The sequence below is a fragment of the Penaeus monodon genome, chromosome 15 (assembly GCF_015228065.2).
Source record: "Penaeus monodon isolate SGIC_2016 chromosome 15, NSTDA_Pmon_1, whole genome shotgun sequence".
NCBI classification, from domain to species: Eukaryota; Metazoa; Arthropoda; class Malacostraca; order Decapoda; family Penaeidae; genus Penaeus; species Penaeus monodon.
In genome coordinates, this window is record NC_051400.1 from 18,931,823 (window position 1) to 18,932,035 (window position 213).

The following is a 213-nucleotide window of genomic DNA, read 5'->3' on the forward strand; positions in this document are numbered from 1 at the left end:
AATCAGATCTGATGTCTCATAGGGTTCTATCCTAGGGCTTGTGTTATTTTTGCTATTCATTCATGATATTGCTAGCTCTAGCAACATAATTAAACCCATATTATTTACATACGACAACATTGTACATTCTCGTCATTCAGATCTGTTAATTCGAGCTCACATTGTTAATCGAGCGTTGATTTAAGAAATAACTGAATTACCGGTAATATGCCT

The 213-nt window shown here is 34.3% G+C and overlaps 1 long non-coding RNA gene across 1 annotated transcript in view; it reads right to left on the minus strand.

Annotated features, from left to right (window-relative positions):
- LOC119582122 overlaps positions 1 to 213 on the minus strand; it is a 7,774-nt gene that overhangs the window by 373 nt on the left and 7,188 nt on the right. The gene's annotated exons all lie outside the window — the stretch shown is intronic.